The 18,164-nt window shown below is 40.3% G+C and overlaps 1 long non-coding RNA gene across 1 annotated transcript; it reads left to right on the forward strand.

Annotated features, from left to right (window-relative positions):
- Positions 1-2,552: 2,552 nt before the first annotated feature.
- Positions 2,553-3,800, forward strand: LOC115577274 (uncharacterized). Its single transcript, XR_003983077.1, has 2 exons — positions 2,553-2,602; positions 3,377-3,800. It is a non-coding gene; the product is annotated as an uncharacterized LOC115577274 (long non-coding RNA).
- The last annotated feature ends 14,364 nt before the right edge of the window (positions 3,801-18,164 follow it).

Raw genomic sequence — 18,164 nt, forward strand, 5'->3', positions numbered from 1 at the left:
AGTTCAAGATGTCTGGTTGATAGCATTGCTTTGATTTTTGTGATGTTCTGAAGTTGGAAAAAGCAGGATTGTACAAGTTTGTCTATGTGTGAGTCGAAGTGCAAATTGTGGTCAAAGATTACACCCAAGTTTCTGGAGGAGGGTTTGAGATTGGTGTTTAGAGGGCCAATAGAGGGATTCAGTTCAGGGATGAGTTTATTGGGACCAATGAGGAGAACTTCGGTTTTGTCTGAGTGTAACTGAAAGAAGTTGAGAGACATCCAGTCCTCCTGTCCTCCTGTGCTTGTTAAATCAGCTATCTGTCATCAACCTCCTCCCTAAGCAGACATTCTTGCTCCTTATACTACTTCATTATACTCATTTCTTGCACATTGGGCCTCTGTGTCATGTTTAGCATGTTCTATTTAACCTAGCTGCATCTTGGAGGGCACTTTGATGCATTTTTTTTAACATGGGGCACCGGATGGGGCAATCTGTTTCAAATTATAAACAAAAGTGAACACTCTGAAATGTATGCCATGCATTTCTTGACGTTTTGTGTTACATCATATAGCATTGCTATTTCTTTCTTTTCATTTGCATTCTTTCTATCACACATTCTATCCTCCTCAATCCAAACATGGAAACACACACTTACTTTATTTATTCTAATCTAATCTCTTCTCCTGGACTTATTGCATACTTATAACCCTTATTTATCTAAATCAAATCAAATCAATTTTATTTATATAGCCCAAAATCACAATCACATTGCCTCAGTGGGCTTTACAATCTGTACAGTGAACAACATCCTCTGTCCTTAGACCCTCGATTCGAGTGAGGAAAAACTTCACATGCTGATGGAAAAAAAACCTTTTAACAGGGTAAAAAAAACAATGGAAGAAACCTCAGGAAGAGCCACAGAGGAGGGATCCCTCTTCCAGGACGGACAGACATGCAATAGATGTTGCGTGTACAGAAAAGAGCAACAATTCACAGTTTACAAGTTAAATCAACAGAAAGTCTGATACAAGTTATGTAAAGTGAGTGGATCCAGGAGACGACCGAGCAGGACGAGGCATCACCAAGTGGAGCCCGAGCCACACGACCTCCTGTCCACCATGATGACCTGGAAGAGGGCAGGCCACACAAGATAATTAGTAATAAACAGAGAGAGGCATCAAGATTAACAGAAATATAGATATGAGGAGATAGTGAAGCAGAGGAGAGCAATGGTCAGGCAGAGCCCGGGGTGTGACGATCCAGATCAGTCCGTATTTCAAGGCAGCTGGAGCCCGGAAATGGTAGATGGTCCCAGGGGGCCGTGGTCCATCAGAAGGGAGCCTGAAAGAGAGAGGGGAGGAGGAGAAAGAGAAGGAGGAGAGAGAAGAGGAGGAGGGGGAGGAGAAAGCTATATAGAGTGTAGAGAGTGACACAGCTTGCAGCTTGTGGGAACAGAAAACAAAACAAAGGTTAGAGAAATGCGATATTGATCAGAATAAACAGATTGTTTCTCGTCAGCAGCACAGTGCACTCTAATACTATAGAAAATCAATTGAGACTGACACCGACCCACTGAAGAAGCTTACAATTGATATCGAGGGCTAATTAAAGGCTAAATCGAAGAAGTGAGTTTTGAGTTTAGATTTAAAGGCGTCAACAGAGCCAGATTGTCTGATGTCAGCTGGGAGGTTATTCCAGAGGAAAGGAGCCCAATGGGGCAAGGCCGTGTACAGTTTTGTATGTCATCAGCAGCACCTTAAAGTCTGATCTTAGATGCACTGGGAGCCAGTGCAGAGATGCTAAGATTGTTGTAATATGATCAAATTTTCTTGTACGTGTTAAGACTCTGGCTGCAGCATTCTGAACCATCTGAAGACTTTTAGTGCTTTCACATGGAAGACCTGAAAATAAGGCATTGCAGTAATCCAGCCTAGATGAAACAAAGGCATGAATCAGGATCTCTGCATCCTCCGTGGACAGGAAGGACCTAATTTTAGCTATATTGCGCAGGTGGTAGAAGGCAATCTTGGTAATTTCTTTGATGTGCTGATCAAAAGAGAGTGTTGAATCAAAAGTAACACCTAGGTTCTTGACGGTTGAGCTTTGAGAAATAACACAGTTGTCGAGAGTTACAGTCACCTGATCAACATGGTGTCTCTGTCTGGCGGGAGCGATGACCAGCATCTCAGTTTTTTCCGAATTTAGGAGCAGGAAGTTTTCCGACATCCACTTCACTGCATATAGGCAGGTCTCTAGTTTCGTGATTTGAGATTTGTCATCAGCTTTCAAGGGCACATACAGCTTAGTGTCTTAGCAGTGGAAATGTATTCCATGGCTCCGAATAATTTGGCCCAGAGGTGAAATATATAAAAAGAAGAGCAAAGGGCCCAGAACAGAGCCTTGGGGAACTCCATACTTCACAGCAGTAAACATTGATGAAGTACCATTGTAGGAAACACATTGTGTTCTTTCGGACAGGTACGATTTTAGCCAGGCTAGGGCCAGGCCAGAGATGCCAAATTGACTTTCAAGTCGGTCTGACAGTATGCCATGATCTATAGTATCAAATGCAGCACTGAGATCCAGTAACATGAGCACTGAGGTAGAGTTAGAGTCTAAGGTAAGTAAAATGTCATTTACCGCTTTAGTAAGGGCGGTTTCGGTGGAGTGACAGGCACTGAAAGCTGACTGAAAAGGTTCCAGGAGATTATTATTGAGTAGGTAGCCTGAAAGTTGTTGGGACACGACTCTTTCTAAGACTTTAGAGAAGAAGGGAAGGTTGGATACTGGTCGATAGTTATTTAGTGATCCTGGGTCGAGGTGTGGTTTTTTAAGTAGAGGCTTAACCACAACAGACTTAAAACTAGAAGGGACAACACCAGTTATGAGTGATGAGTTAACAATATTTAACATTGTAGGTCCCAGTGCTGGCCATAGTTCTTTAAACAGTTTTGCCGGAAAAGGGTCCAGGACGCAGGTAGTTGGCTTTGAGGATGAGACAATTTTGGACAGTATCTCAAGGGAGATATTTTCAAAAGTGTTTAGAGCTGAGACTAACTGAGAATTGGCAGCAGGATATTTTTTAACAAAGTTTGACGAGGAAGCCAGAGATGAGTTAATTTTAATTCTGATCTCATCAATTTAATTGCAAAAGAGATCTAAGAAATCATTTGTATTAAAGGGTGCACAGCTCACCGACTGTGGTTTTTGAGTAAGTTTAGCCACAGTGTTAAAGAGAAATCAAGGATTGTGTTTACTTTTGTTTATTAGGCTGGAGAAATATGCTGTTCTAGCATTATTTAGAGCACGCTTATAGTTTAGTACGCTATCATGCCAGGCAAGATAAAAAACGTCCAGTTTAGATTTACGCCATGCTCGTTCCATTTTCCTGCAGGCCTGCTTGAGATCTCGGGTTTCGTCAGTAAACCAGGGAGTAGATTTCTTTGGTCGTCTTGTCCTGGTAGAGACCGGTGCCACAGAATCGAGGAGCGAAACAAGTATTGAGTTTACTTCATTTGTGAGGCTTTCCACAGGTTTTGTCGCAGTCGCAAAAGGAGCCAGGACCCCGGTCACTTTATCACTGAGCGTCGCTGTGATTGCCGGGCTGATATGACGAGAAGTAAAAACATTTGTGTCATTGACATAGGGACAGGCTAATGACGCTTCAAATGTAATGAGAAAGTGGTCCGACACAGCAGAGGAGACAGAAGCGACATTCAGGGCTGACACATCAAGTCCATGGGAAATGATCAAATCCAGAGTGTTTCCACTGGAATGAGTGGGTTCATGGACAAGCTGAATAAAGTTGGAAATATCAAGAAGTCTCAAAAAAGCTTTCCCTAGAGGGTCAGAGGGATATTGAAATCCCCAATGATTAGGATTTTATCTGAACGAGTCACAATAAATGCAATAAAATCCAAATTCTTCTAGGAATTGGGAGTAAGGCCCTGGTGGTCTGTACAGTACAACCAGGTTACTATTTGATGAGGATGGTTTTAAAACCATTGATAAAACCAAATTTGAGGGTTTTAAGCTCATTGGAGCAGTTTCCAATGACCGTCCGTTTGGTAGAGCTTATGGTAGATAATTTAGGAATTGGAACAAGGTACCTTTTAGTAGTAGTAGGTTTTGGCTGCCTGTGCAGGTAGGCATGCCGGGATGCAGTAATGATTAGCTTTGGTATTTTATCATGTAAGACTGTGTAAGGTGCTTGCTGAGACATTTCCCCACTGTCAGAGGCGGAGATCAAGATTAGATTATTATGATTTACACATTTAGAGGATGATTCAATGGAAAAGTGGCGAGGGAAGGTGACAGTCTCAATGTTATGAACTAGGCTATCAGTCTGGTACTCTGTGCTATGTCCCTGACCAACCATGTTAACTAGGCTAGTGGACTCCATACCAGCACTAACAATAACACTAGCAGGCTCTCTAGAGACCTGCGACCTGCTGAGTGTTACATCCCTTGTGTCAAACCTGCTTCAAACACCTGTCTATATTGCTAGACAAAACAGCAGCGCCGACTCCAGTAGGATGAAGGCTGTCTGCTCTCAGCAGGTGGGGGCGACCCCAGAAAGAGGGCCAGTTATCCACGAACCTGTATCCCTGCTCCCTACAGTGACGTGCCAGCCAGCGGTTCATAGCTGTAAGCCTACTGTACGTCTCATCATTACCCCGCTGGGGTAAGGGACCAGAGACAATTAATCGATGCCGACACATCTTTCTTGCAGCCTGAAAAGTCCTGGCTAGGCAATCTTTTGTAATCTCAGACTGCTTCTGACGAATATTGTTGGCACCGGCATGAATTACAATGTTGCTGAAGCTTGTGGTGCTGTGTGCCTGAGTTCCCTGTTTAACCCTGCGTGATGCCAGCACTTTAAGATTAGCCTCTATGTCGGAAGCTCTGGCCCCAGGTAAACAGTAAACAGTGGCTGACGATGCTAGCTTAACGTTGCGGGTAATGGAGTCCCCTATCTATAGCCCACACAACCGGTGACCTGCTCCTGCACCCTCTCCCACGCCGCGACCGAGCAGGAACAGACTCCACAGCAGACTGAGCTAGTGCTAAGGCTAGCAGGCCTGCTATCAGGCCCGGGGCTAACACTACCTGCAGTGCCCGTGTTTCTAGCTGAAAGAAGCTGCTCTAGCTCACGGACACCGATCTCTAATAGAGACACCCTATCAGTAACTGCAGAACAGTCAGCACAGGCCATCGTAACACTTGTTTATCAAGGCTGTGTTGACTGCGGTGAAAGGCAAAGAAGACAAACAACAACAAACTACCCAGTAAAAGAAGGTTAATTCAACAAAATACGTACAGGTACACAATGTCTAGCATTAGCTATGGTACAAAACTTATGTGACTATGAAGACTAAGAAATCGAAGAAGAATAAACAGCTAAGATACACGGAGAAGGAGAGAGACACAGTAAACACAGCTATTGATCTTACAGAAGTCCCGATGTGCGTCACAGGCGGCGTCACTCATCTACTATGTGTTATCTACTTTTTTTGTCACTCTACCAGTTTAAAAAAAAAGATCTGCTACATGTCCCCTCTATTCCGAAGATTGCATGAATGCATTCTGGTATAGGTTAAAAACAACCTCTAAGTAGCTATGCATGGTTTAATGGAAGTTTATAATGGACAGTTACAGCCCAGTCGCTACGATAAAATGTTGATACATTCACATTTGTGTCATAAGTTGCGCAAAATACTGACATTGCTACAATACATGTCATATTAAATTCACATACATGTTTATGACATGACTTTTATATCTGGAGGGTAAAGGTGGTGTAGTGACAAATGAGAAGGCTGCCAAGCCAGTGACCACAGTTCGAGACTGTGATTCAACATTTGTAAGCATGAAACCACTGTCGGTTTTTGGTAGACCCCAGGACATCAACAGCCAAAACATCCTAACCCTAGCCAAGTTTTTTTTTGAAAAATGGAAATCAAGGAAAAAAGTTGCAACACAAATACATTTCAACATATCTGTAGTTTGCAGAATCATCCATTGCCTACAACTAGTCCGGTGATTGGGTTAAAATTTTGGGTTGTGTGTTTCAGATTAATCTTTTTCTCTAAACTCTTGTGTAACTAGTTTAGATCATATAATTAGAATGTAGAATTTTGTAAAAAAAAAACAAAAAAAACAGTGTCATCAATAGTGTGGTTGTCTGATGTGATCATTTGTTAAAAAATATGAAGCACGCCATTATTGTTAATTCCCTACATTCACCAAATATGACGTCACACAGGCCAGATGCTGTGGGGGCACTACAGAGAGAGTCATGAAAAGTGTTGTGTGAATTCAGTGTAAAGGTAAAGGTTTGTGAAATGTCTGTTTTCAATGTGTGTTCATCGATAGTGCTGCACTGTTTGTGGTAAAAAAAAAAAAGAAGGCCTGAAGCTCATTTTATTATTTAGAGCTGATGAAATATAACTTCATAATTAATTATTGTAGAGAAAATGACAAGAGGCTTCATAGGAAAATTAAACAGCTCGAAGAATAGATGGACTTAACTTTCAAACGACATTGCTGACTCTCATCTGCCATTAAATGCGCTGTTCACTCTTTCAGTGATCCAAATGTTGTATTGGCAACTTTACCTCAAGTCGATTTGTTTTCCTTCCTGAGTTTTTTCATTACAAATATCATTGCAAGAGGGCTCACAGAAGGGAGGGAATCAAGGCAAGACAATGGGCTAATGTGGAACAGAAAGCACTCTATGACAGATCCGTCTCACCTTAATGTCGATGTGTGATGTTATCTGATGCTTATATGGCTATTACAGAGAAACCTTACGCCTTCTGGCTTCCTTTATGGTTCGGTGAGATCAGTCAGATCAACACACAATCTTGCTATATCAGTATTGTAATTTGTTTCTGAAGACAACTTATTAGTCTCTTTACAAGGACACATCAAAAAAGCAAAGAAAAATGGCCTATTAAACTGTTTTCTCCAAACTGTATCTCCGACACACAGTCAGCCAGAGGCATCATATACCTTTAACCGAGCTAAAAACTCCAAGGACCTCCAGAGCCATATGCCTTTGACTGAAAAAAAATATGTCAACTTTAAAGATACACAGCTGAGCTGCAGGTATTTTTTCTGTTTGGTAACACATCTTCAACTAATTCTGACATACTCCCGCTATGAAATATATTTTCTCTGATTTGGAGGGTTTGGCTTGACGTGCCAGTTTGAAGGTAATCAGCTTCAACAGTCCTTTGTCAGTGTCTACCAGCTGGCTGCCGGATCAAACAGAGCTCAACAGCATTTTCAGCACGCCGCTGAAAGCCTGACAAATGGAATAACCAAAGGGTGTTTTAGAAAATAACACTCATTCTTCTCACACTACGAACTCAACTCAAGACCGTGCCAAAAACATTTAAGTAAAAATGCCCAAAAGCAGTTCCATGGTTTGACTGGTATGGTATCTATTGTCTTAGAAAGCATGAAATTCTGAGAAAAGTATCCCATGGTGAAACATCTAAAAACATGAGGGAAGGAAGGGAGGCTCTTGTGTTTGTAGTTTTTGCCATCATTCTCATGGTTAGAATGGGATTTAACTCACTGGCTTCATTATTGAGATCTCGAGATTCTGTAACTCTGCCAGACACAACTAACAGATTCAACCCTGGGAGCCATCAGTTTAAAACAAGTCAAAAAGAGAAGGAAGTACAATTGTTGAAGTTATCACACACTGTCTTGTTGATTATTTCCTGCACAGCAGCCTCCTGGTTCAACTTTATTCTTCTCATTAACACATGTTGGCAGAGAATGAGACCTGAACTTGCAAAGCCTGTACCTGCATTTCTAAGGATATAATATATAAGAACTCTGAATTAAAATGTAATGACTAGACCTTTGCTGTATATTTTGTTGATTAAATCTTAAATTATCTCTAATGTTTCCAACAATGTTAAAACCCAGAGAAATCTATCTGTTAAGTTAACGGTTACCATAGATCAGGGGTGCCCACACTTTTGTATCTTGTGAGATACTTTTAAAATGACCAGGTCAAAATGATCTACCTACATAAAAAATACTAAATATAATGAATATACTTTATATAACACAATGCATAACTGATATTGATAGAGTAATGTAACCCTTGCTATTGATAAAAATTGACAGCAGTAATGCACATAGGTGACAAACAGCCGTCCATATTTTACACAATTGACACACCGGGAGCTGGTGGTTTTCTCAATAAAGTTTTTGAATGACTGATAAATGAACTCTCCCCGCAGGCGTTCTTTTATGAGCAGTAATGTTAATAGCTCCTCTTTTTCAGTCATATCTGTAAACACCATCCGAATAAATATGCACAACTGAGCTGTATCGCTGGTGTCTGTAGATTTGTCTAATTGCAGTGAGAAACACTCCCATTACTTTACAGTGCTGTGTGACTGTACTGATAGCTGAAGAGCTTTGATTGATGATTATATTTCTGGTTTGTTTTTAAAATCCTTAAACAAGGAGCTGCCTCAACAAAGGCCTCTTTTATCATCTCTCTATCTTGGAAGGACTTCTTATGCTTAATGATAGAGTGACTCACCTGTAACGATGCTTCGGTGGCTAACTTTGCTTGTGAATTCCACTGTGTGAAAAACGACTGCTGTGCGATTAACTGTGATTTTAGTTCCCTCACCTTTCTCATTCTCAGCTCACTTTTCGGAGGGAAGTTTTTATGAACACTTTGAAAGTGCCTCTCAACATTCTCCTTCTTTAGAATAGCGATGGTAGTTGGACAAATCAGACAAATGCACCTTGAAAAAGACATAGTGAAAAAAAGTCCTCCTCCCATTCCGCATGGAAGTGGAATGTTTTGGGTTTTTTACTTGGTCCAGCTGCCTCACTCATTTTTTATATCCTTACTTTTGTTGATATCAATTGAAGCCGCTAACCAGGTCACTTAGCTTGCTTGAGCTTTGCAGTAGCTATTGCATTTGCGCATGCATGGTGACATGTGACCCGTACAAGAAGAGATATAAGACTGGCCGCACTGTATGTCCTGTAGTTTTTTTTAAATCAGAAATGGTGATTGTGTGATGATATGTTAGGGTCAAACAGTCAGATAAGTGTACCATAACCCATAAGATAGCAAGCAACAGCATGCACAGAGACACCCTCTGTGCATGCTGTTGCACAAACTGATATCACAGTGTATGGTTCTGTGTGTTTGAATTCAGGCCAACCTCTGACTAAACTCTCCTTTATGTAATGTTATGTTCCTGAAGTAAAGTACATTTCCCCTCCAGCTCCAGTCAGCAGTTGTGGATGATGGAGGTCACCTTTGAGGATCACTGCTGCAGTAATTTAAATATCCAGCCCATACTCGGGTGTGAATTCATACTTTTAGCTTTATTTAATTCATTCCTTCACCAGTCTGTTAACTTGGGTACTGCATTCGATAAGCAAGGGCAAGCAATTAGCAAAGTAAGTGATAGTTCTTAATAGGTTGCATTTCTAATGAGTGAAACCTGAACCAAACCCAAGCCCACAACTTTACACAGTGAAATTACCTGATCAACCATAAACATTATCCTAGTGAAACCCTCAATGTCAGGTCAATTAACTTTTAGTTTTTCTTCCCAATAAATGGCCTCATGCCAAATATTGTCCGAGACTGCCATTATTTCAATTGAGAGAGCAGTTTTCTTGCTTAAGCCTTGGCAGCATGCACTCTAACTAAATTACAATGACTTCTCCAACTTAGGTCCAATTGATTACAGTATTTAAAGTAGAAGGAAGTCATGATGGTGCCATAACTCCTGGAGTTATGTAATTCTATCTGTTGATCTCACAGAGACAGGTTGCCCACATGTATGAGTTTTCCAGTTAATAAAACAGATCTTGGTGTTGGACTATAATGACAATAAAACAATTGAGCCAGACAGGTTTGATTTAGAATCGGCACGCCATCCTCCTGTATTTAGACCAGAAAAACCCCTTACATCCATGACCAAACCACAACAGCATTCACTGCTTTAAATACTGAACCTCTCTTCTTTATCTGGTGGCAATGACACTTTTCCAGCGACCGCCAATGCAAGAACTTTGTCAGATCGTTTTCAACCCAGAACAAAGGTAGATCAAGGTAACGATAAGACTTGCATGAAACTTTAAAAGATGGCATTGCTAGTATTATGCTACTTTTCTCTCATATTTTTGATACCAAGCAAGCAGTGTAAGAGATTAAAATGCACACCTCTGCCTTCTTTGATGTTGGCTTTTTGTAAAGTAACATCAATTATATCTGATAAATTACAGTAATAACGTTTAACTTAAGTTAAAGTTGAATGTGGAAGTTAAATTACCCTCACAGCTAAAAAAAAAAATAAGAAAAAAAGGTAAGGCGATAATGTCTCACTCTGCCTCTCTCTCATTACTGTAATGATGCACTTCCAGGTACTTAAATTTGTACCTGAGAGCTCAGAAGACATAATAATATATCTGACGTATAAACCCTGAAATAGAAAAAACTAAAATTAGATTAGATTAGATTAGATTCAACTTTATTGTCATTGTGCAAAGTACGGAGGCAACAAAATGCAGTTAGCATCTAACCGGAAGTGCAAAAATATGTAATAAAGTGCAAGTGTGTTCAGAATAAATAGTGCAGCAGATTATAGAGAGATTTACAGTATTTACAGTATATAAATAGAGTGTAAGTAGGTCTAGGTACAGTATGTAGAGTATTAAAAAACTTTTTTATTGACCTTAGACTTAACAAGGATAGGTTTGGCAAGGCTGGCTCGTTAGGCACGGATAAGAACAAATAAAATGTCAAAAGCCATACAGTAGAGGTACGTTTTGAGCGATAATTTAGAAGAAGGCAGTGAATTTTCCAGCTCAAGTTCCTTAGGTAAATTATTCAAAAGGGGTGGAGCTCTTACTGCAAAAGCCCTGTCACCCTTGGTCTCCAACCTTGACCTGGGAATATCTAAAAGAGCCTTGAGAGGATCTCAGGCTACAAACTGGTGAGTGATGATGTAAAAGCTCAGTTAAGTAACACAGAGCCATACCATGCAGGATCTTAAACATCAAGAGCAAACATTTTAAAATCATTTCCAAAACAGACAAGCAGCTAGTGAAGGGAAGCTAAAATAGAGGAGATATGATCATTCTGGACACCCTGAAGCTGTGCAATAATTTTTTGTCCAAGGCATGTCAACACTGCATTACAATAATTGTATTAATTGTGTGGGTACCACATGCTGAGGTAGATAGCCAAGAGCAGGCAAAAAATGGGTGTGGGAGTGCTGTGGACCTATGATACGGATTCAGTTTTGGAGGAATTAGGCAGCAAATAGAGAAAATAAAATTGGTATCAAAATGGAATCCTGTGGCACACCAAACGTAGATACTGCTTAAGAAGAGCGGAAACCATCAGCTGATAAAATACTACTTTCAATCTGCCATTGCTCCGACTCACTGTGCCCTGAACACACTGCTGGAGTGACACTCGCTCTCACCCAGATACACTCTCAGGTACCAAAAAGTCCTGTTTTCGCAACCCTAACTAGAGCAGGATAGTTGTCAATATAATTTGGATGGAAATTGTCATCATCATTTTGAATGGGCACCTTCAGGTGATAGGCCATGCATCATACTGTCTTTATCAAATTGCAACCGATCCTGTGGTCTGGAAACAGCCATGAGAGCGAAGAAAAAGAACAAGCACCTACTTACAGTGAACTTACTTAATTAACAATTTAATAGTCACATACCCTTCCACTATCCTGGTGGAAGAGTATTTTTCACACCACAGGATGTTTTTCACCATTACTTTTGTCCCCACTTAACCCTTAGGAGTCTGGGGTATAATTGGCCGCTTTTTACTACTTTTGATTTTACCATTATATTTCACCATAAAAACTATTTACCTTGCCTTGTTTGGTGTCATTATTTTCAGCACAACCTCACATGTGTGATTGAACAGTTATTTTTTCATTTTGACACACTGTATTAACACAATGGACCTAAAATCCTAAAAAAACATAAAATCAGAGTAGGAAAAAGTTTGGTTTTTTTTTACTGTGAAAACCACAAATATGTTTAACGAACCAATTGTATTACTTAGAATGCAAATACAAATTGTTGTTTGCTAAAATTGTGCATAAGTTTTTGAAATTTATGTTACTATTTACATTTAAATGCAGGCAATGCCTCAGGCTCAGGTCTCCCTCAGCTCTCCTGCCTGCTCCACATTCAGCAGTCTCCTCATTCTTTTGACTCACAAAAAAAACAAAAAACACTCCACTACACACTAAACACACTACACTAAACACTACAGAACACACTTACTATACAATCCAAACACGCTAAATGCTGTCACTCTTCAGCCGCCGTCCCTCCCACAACTTCCCCCTGTTCCTCAGCAACCAAATCACGTATTTTGCCATATCATTTTGTGATTGGTTGGTTTTGGGCCTTTTTCCACCAATAGGAACATGTTTTTTTGCTTGCAAACATTTCCTGCTTGCGGACACTTTCGTCGGAAAAGCCAGTTTTTACTGTCTCTTCCTGCACCAAACACGCAGCAAACGTGACGATAATGTTAGCGAAAAAGCATTATTTATCATATCTCTGATTTTACTTGGCTCATCAACACAATTCAAAAACTGGTATATAGTTTGAAAGCTGCTCCAACACATATGTCGAAACTCCTAAAGGTTAAGAATATAACCCTATCCTGGCTTGGAGAGCATACACAAGAGCCCAAAAAAGTACTCACCAGAAAGACGTCATGTGCAGTATGCTATAATAGCCTCAATATATACAACTATATCAGTATATGAAACAATATGAAAGAAGATGGCCTTCCTAACACTGCATAATACGACCATTAGTTGCCTAAAAATAAATAAATAAATAAAATAAGACTGGCCTTTCTCAAGGCATTTGATGATGATGACAGAATTCAAAGGAAAAACATGATTAAATAGCATATGAATGTCATTTACTGAGCCACGCATACTCAAACAAATTTACTTGTTTTCAGACAATCTATGGTCTTACAGTCAACTAGTCCAGTCCTGATCATATGTTTATCATTAAAGCAAAATTGTGGGGGAGCCTCTCAAATCATCTGTTCCTCCTTGTAGTCATCGCACAGCTGCCCTGGCTGAAGAGCCTCTCCATAGATGCATTAGATGATGTGGCTGTAGTGAATTTCATTTGTATCAGGAGAGGTCAGTAGATTGCCCCATAAGCGTGCATGACATAGTATCCTTTATGATTCTTTTTTCCTATCTGTCCATTATGCAGATAATTGAAAAGTGCAACACACATCAGCAGCTGCTTTTTTATTAAGGAGCTCTGCTTCCTTGTGCCCTCAAATATCTTGGCAGCAATCATTTCCGACAGTACCTCCTCCAAAATGATGGGTGTGGCATCCAAGCAGGGGCTGCAGAGGAACAATTACACTCCTGGCTGCAAATTCTGCATTTGTGTTGCGTAGGTGAATGTCTAGTTTGAAGTACACTATGGGAATTGGATTGCCAGTTTAGTTGTTTTTGCTTTGTTGGAGTGTGTGGACCAGGCAGTGAGATGCAGTGAAGGTCATACACGGTGTGGTTAAGATAAAGATCAAATTTAGTAGACGTCGGGATCTCTGAGTGCGGAGGCAAACCACGGAGGGCCAACAGGAATGTTGATTCAAGCATGAGGGATCATGAGGGAGGAGGACAGAACGTAGGTGTTGACAAAAGATCAGTTGATTTAATCAGGCGATTACGATTAAACTCAGTTAGACACATGGCAGGCAGCCGGGGTTTGCAGAAGGGGCAGCATTTGCGAAGAGCTGAATGTTGTGTGTGTTTGACAGGTGAAAAAGTAACTTGTATGCATGGCAAAATTTAAGAGGCGTAGAACAGAGTGGGGACCAAGGAAAAGGTTTTTAATGTGTAGATTAATGCGATTGAGTTTCTTTTTGGCAAAGAATCCTGAAAAAGGATAGTGTTGACAATAATGCAGAGAAACTCTAGTAAGGTTGAAGGGCCTTTCTGTTTTCTCTTCAGAGAGTAGCTAGGATGCCAAGAAGATGGAAGAAAGAATGGTTAAGCCTTGAGCTGAGAGAAACAATGGATGGGATATGATGAGGAATACATCAAGAAGGTGGACAAGATATGGGACTTTGTGGTTGTTGATTATAATCCAGCACAGGGTTTCAGACGGAGTCAAACATTTTGGGGCTTCTCATGCAGCCACATGGGGAGCCTGGCGGCAAAGTAGTAAGCACCTTTCCAGTGAACTCCAAAATAGCACCAATAATCATTAGAATCAGTAGGACTTCAACTGTACTTGCAATGTCAGATTTTGAGAGCCAGACTCATTTCCCAAAAGGTTTGAGTAAGGAGATGGTGTTATTTACAGTAAGGTATCTAAGGGTGAATATGTAACTGGGGTTCAAACAGTTGATCCTTGGAATACGGGTGTTGTGAGGGGCTGAGAGGTCTATGATGATGTTTCTTTGGTTGTTGAAAATTGAGGCCAATCACAAAATTTCAGGAATAACAGCTTGCAAGGAAGTAGTGGAGGAGAGACGAGTGAAGGGAGAAGATCAGCTTTCAGTCTATGATTTTTGGAAGGGTATACGGTACATGCAGTGGTGCGTAGAGGGCACAACAGTTCAAACCCCAAGCAGGTATCCTGATTTAATTGTTGATGACCCCTGTGTTGGGGGTAAACTGAATATACTGATGGTATTGTCCATGAGCCTCACTCCCCTTTTTTTAAAACCCAACTACATCATCATTAACCTATATCATAATTAATTGTCCCACTTGTTTCCATATAATGGTACACACCAATTAGATGATGTATTCCTTCAATACACATTGTCCAATAAAAACTGAATAAAACTTATAACTTTAGATTCTGTACACCAAGGTTATACTCGCACCTTGTATAAACTGTATAATATACTAACTAATTAATAAACTGTCATTACTATATCATATTTTTCCTAAAATAATACAACACAATTTCTTAATATATTAATCTAAAGTATTGTTCTATTATTATTATTATTATTATTATTATTATTATAGCATTATTTCATTAAAACTTTGCATAGTGCATGGTCTTTGCATTTTGCATGGTCTGGCTTCAGGACCCGCCATCACCCCTTAATGACAAGCCACGACTCAAATCAAAGAAACATTTCAACTTTTCAAATTGATTTGACATAACACTTCAGTAACTGTAATATTAAACTATTTAGTCACTTATTCAGGTAATAAAAAATAAATACAATTAAAATAAAAAGTGCAACTGTGACAACCGATGGAATACATTCAGTTTCTTCAGTTTTCATTCACAAACTCAAAATAAATTAAACTGACTACCTTATCAGTAGGTAAAAACTGAAAAACATTGTGCAAATCAAGCAGCACTAACTTCAGCCTTACTGATATCATAGACCTGAGTTTGGAGGAGTTAATGGGAGAACTGGGGGTGTTTTTTGGTCCTGACAAGAGTCTCAAGTCTGGGGTTATAGTCGACAAAGCAACTCTGAGGTCATGCTCAATGTCCAGTCTGTTTCTGTGTTTTGTCTTCAGCTGAAACAGAGCTGAGAAGCCATACTCACAGAGATAGGTAGTGCTGAATGCTTGGAGGATTTTTACTGCTCGAGTGGCAAGGGATGGATACTCGCTCATCACAGTGCTGCACCAGAAATGGGACAGGCTTACCTCCGTGAATTTCTTTTTCAGTGTGCGGTCACATGACAGCTCCACCAGCTGACTCTCTTCGTTTCTTGACAACATGACGCTTTCCATGTCGATTCCAGGAAAAAAATAGTCATTAAACCACTCCAGAAGTTTATTCAGATGTGTCGAGATCGTTTTCCTCATTAAATTTTTTCCTGCCATGTCCAGTTGCAGTCCCTCATGACAGGCATTAGGGAACATGTTGTGTTGGTTTTTAGAAACATGGTATGCCCTCACCGAGATTTTTTTTTGAAAGCATCGATTTTGTCATATTGTTCAAAAACTTTGTGCCCCCTGCATAGACACATTTAATGTGTTTAATTGTTCAAACACATCAGTGAGGTAAGCAACGTGTGCGAGCCACACACTGTTGCTAAACAGGTCTGCAAGAGGCGACTTGTTCTGGGCAAGAAAGGCTGCGATTTCACCTCATAGTTCATAAAAATGGGACAGTACCTTTTCCCTCAAAATACAGCGTACCTCAGCATGATACAACACCTGTACATGCTCACTACCAAGATCTTGGCACAGTTTTTGAAAACATTGGGTGCTCTTTGCACTCCGTTTAATGTAGTTTACCACTTGGATGACATCTTTTAATGTTTCATGAAGCACTGGCACCATATCCTTTGCTGTCAGGGCCTCCTGATGCAAAAAACAGTGCTTCCAAGTTGCATTCAGAGCTCTGTCAAGTATTCTTCTCATGAACCCCAAGTTTTGTCCTGTCATGGAGGCAGCGCCATCAGTTGTGATACTGACGGACATGTCCCAGCTTAGACCCACTGAAGTGAAATACAAGTCCACGGAGCTGAAATTGTCCTCTGCAGTCGTACTAGTAAGGAGCTCTCTTGTGCAGAAAAATTGTTCCTGTAAGTCTCACATCTCACATAAACGAGTAAAACTGCTTTGTTTGTTATGTCTGTAGATTTGTCCATTTGTAATGCAAAATGACCACTTGCCTTAAAGCTAGGGTCTACAATCCTGGTATGGAGGACCAAACCTGACATAAGTATAAATAAATAAATAAATGCATAAATAAATACATAAATAAATGCTGAAATAAATAAATAAATGTATAAATAAATAAATGCATAAATAAATGAATAAATGCTTTTTATTTCTACATTTCTGTTCACCTACATTATTTATTTCTGTATTTCTGTTCACCTACATTATTTATTTCTGTATTTCTGTTCACCTACATTTATTTATTTCTGTATTTCTGTTCACCTACATTTATTTATTTCTGTATTTCTGTTCACCTACATTTATTTATTTCTGCATTTCTGTATTTCTGTTCACCTACATTTATTTATTTCTGTATTTCTGTGTCCATATGTAAATGAGGAGGTAGGAGGTCCTAACCTCAGTCAAGAGCATGATTGGTCAAATCAGAGAGCCAGACAAAAGCAAACGATTCCTGATCTCAAGCCTCGCTCTCTGTAACTTTGTAAAACAGCTCCAGTTAGCTTAATGGCCTCAACCAGTGTGACAGGTTAACTGGCGTTAATTTTAACTTGCGAGGGTCCCAGATGTGCTGGTGGTGTGGTTTGAGAATCCTGTCTTGAGAGAGAGGGGTCCTCAGCCATGTCCGCTAACCAGGAAAAACATTCTGCTCATCGCTCCAAGTCATGTATATGTGTATTCTAGACGAGCGCTACAGAGCACAAATCGTCCAAAAGTGCATGTTGTCGGTCTCATATCTTTGTCGTGAATGTCTGTACTCTCAATTAACTCATGTGTGGAACAGGCTGAGGCATTTGTTCACGCCGAGCGGCTTGAGAGCGGAGTGGAGACCCCTTTTAGCTCTTATGTTAGCTGTTAGCTGCTCGCTGTAGCACAGCGTACAGGTTACCTTGTGACACCGGTTACCATCGGGTAGACCAGCAGACTGTATGACAGTGTACAGTTTTCACACTGACTTAGCTTCAGCTTAAAAACGATGTATGCGGCTCGGAACGATGGCTTTAAGTGACCATTTGAACAGTGCGGAATGAAAAATACCCGATGGTAACCGGTGTCACAAGGTAACCACAAGGTAAACAGGAAAATGCAGATGAACGGAGGAATTCACATGATACTCAGTGGCCACAATTAAGCACAGTGACCATGCAGGTCAAGCCATATACTGGGTTTTTACCCTGTCTCATTTTATGACCTGAACACATAAGAGTGCCACAGCAGAAATGAAATATAACTGTAACAACTTTCTAATTCCTTGAAGCACTTTGCATATCCAGTAAAGTTGTGAGTGGAATCATTTCTTCCACCACTCAACATGTCTAGCAACCACAAGCTGACGGAGTGCACAGACAAGACGTGTGTACAATTTATAGCAATTCTAGCTGGGGATGAGTTGCTGTTTCCGCATGAGTGGCCTGCTTGGCAGATTGACGTGAATTTTTCTTGCCGTCTCCGCACTACTGAGACTGACTTGACAGAGGAAATCCA

The sequence above is a fragment of the Sparus aurata genome, chromosome 24 (assembly GCF_900880675.1).
Source record: "Sparus aurata chromosome 24, fSpaAur1.1, whole genome shotgun sequence".
In the NCBI taxonomy this organism is placed as follows: Eukaryota; Metazoa; Chordata; class Actinopteri; order Spariformes; family Sparidae; genus Sparus; species Sparus aurata.